At 53.4% G+C, this 2,164-nt stretch overlaps 1 pseudogene; it reads left to right on the forward strand.

The window, feature by feature from the left end:
* The first annotated feature begins 342 nt into the window (after nucleotides 1–342).
* On the forward strand, nucleotides 343–1,796 carry LOC144371355 (transcriptional repressor p66-alpha pseudogene; annotated as a pseudogene).
* The last annotated feature ends 368 nt before the right edge of the window (nucleotides 1,797–2,164 follow it).

Consider the following 2,164-nt stretch of genomic DNA (forward strand, 5'->3'; position numbering starts at 1 on the left):
AAAATGAAAATGGAGAGAAGATCGTCAGCTTCAGACTTAAACTCTGATGGAGATACAAGAATGACACCTGAGCCAGGAGCAGGTCCAGCCCAAGGATTGCTGAGGGCAACAGAGGCCACCATAATGTGAAGAGTTGAGGGACTGGTGAGTGACGGGCCAGTGGATATGTGAACCTCACACAGTGACATGAAGTCTGAAAAGAGACCGCCCTCTCCCCATGTGATTGTGCTCTCTGACAATGAGCAACCTTCAAACCCAAGGGTGAATGTACTGACCAAGACAGCCTTGAAGGAGACCAGCAGTTAGGCTCTCCTGAAAAGTAGTCCTGACAAACAAGAAAGAATGATCAAGCAGCTAAAAGGAGAGCTAAGATTAGAAGAAGCAAAGCTTGTGTTGTTGAAAAAGTTGTGGCAGAGTCAAATACCAAAAGAAGCCACCTCCCGGAAGCCCACGGGCTCCAATGGGAGCACTGTGACTACCCCTCCCCCATTCGTGTGAGACACTCAGAACCTTCCCATTGGCAAGACATCAATTCAGACCTCTTCAACTCGAGTGCCATCCCGCCACCCCCGGTCCGTGGCGGGCAACAGGTGTTTTCTAAGCCGGGACCTTAGGGGACATAACAGATCATCATGCCCCCACTTGTCAGGGGGTCCCAGCAAATCCATAACATCCGGCAACATTCCACCACAGGGCCACCGCCTCTTCTTCTACCCCCCCACACCCCCGCTTCTGTGCCCAGTGTGCAAATTCAAATTCAGGGACAGAAAATCATCCAGCAGGGACTCATCCATGTCACCAATGTCTCCAACACCAATCTGCTGTCAACCTCCCACAGCCCACCCCAGCATCACTGAAGGGGACAACAGCTGCCTCCACTCAGGCCAACTCCATCCCTACCAGTGTTGCTTCTGTGGTTACTTCTGGTGAGTTTCCAGCCAGCCGATAGGTGGTCACCAAGCTTGCACTAGGCAAACAACTAGAGAAGACACTGCTGGGGATCCCCCCACCCGATTCCCCAGCCACAGAGATGAATTTTCTGCCAAGTGCTGCCAACAATGAGTTCATATACCTTGTTGGCCTGGAGGAGGTAGTGCAGAACCTACTGGAGACACAAGCAGGCAGGATGTTGGCTGCTGCAGCTGCTGCTGTGCTATCCCGGGAGTCCTACATGTGTGCACAGCACAATACAGACTTCACATGCCATTGGCAGGAGGAGAAGGGTGGGGCCATCATGTGAGAGAATTGCATGACATCCAACCAGAAGAAGGCACTCAAGGTGGAGCATACTAGAGCCTGAAGGCTGCCTTTGTGAAGGCGCTGCAACAGGAGCAAGAGATTAAACAGCACCTTGTGCAGCAGGGCATGGCCACCACAACCACCACCAAGGCTGATCCCACTGCTGCTCCCCACTTAGCCCTGAAGCAGGTTCATAAAAGGCCCAAGACTGGAGTAACGGGGCTGTACAGGCCTCTAGCCAGCTGTCATGAAGCTCAGCCACAACACCCCACGGTGTACTGCACACATTCGGCCAGTCACCCAAACTGCAGAACACAGCCTCGGCCACAACCCTGGTCAGCAGGACTGGCAGACATTCCTAGAGAGCTGCAGGTACGGCCAAGAGCAGTGTCACCTCCAACTGGAAGAAAACGCTCCTGAGCACAGGGGGGACCCTGACATTTGTCAGTCCAAACTTGGCAGTTCATTAGATGTCCTCTGCTGTGGATCGCCAGCGAAAATACCTCTTCTGCATGATTCCACCATGCTCCATACCCCAGTCGGCCACGTGGAAATAGTGTGAGCCAGGCCCAGTGGAGGACAGGCTCCTCCTCCCTCCCAACTGGCCCTTGTTCTAAAAGGATACACCACCACTGCCCTCTGAGAGCGAGTGATGGCCACTCTGCTACTGAAGCAAGATATTAATCCTTGGTTGCAGAGCCTCATCACAGCTGGGGAAAGGGGTGCTGCTTCATGGTGGGCAGGGATCAGAACTGAGGGACCTTTCTGCGGGCTTCCTTCCTTACTTTCTTTGCCTTTAGTTTGCCCAACACAGCAGAAAAGTGGACCTCAGGGGCTGGCTGTTCTTGTGGCCTTCTCTCTCCACTCCAGGTAGGCACACACTACCTGTTCATCTTGGACACTGTGACACACTCAGGTGAGGCTG

This window comes from Ictidomys tridecemlineatus, chromosome 16 (genome assembly GCF_052094955.1).
Source record: "Ictidomys tridecemlineatus isolate mIctTri1 chromosome 16, mIctTri1.hap1, whole genome shotgun sequence".
NCBI lineage: Eukaryota > Metazoa > Chordata > Mammalia > Rodentia > Sciuridae > Ictidomys > Ictidomys tridecemlineatus.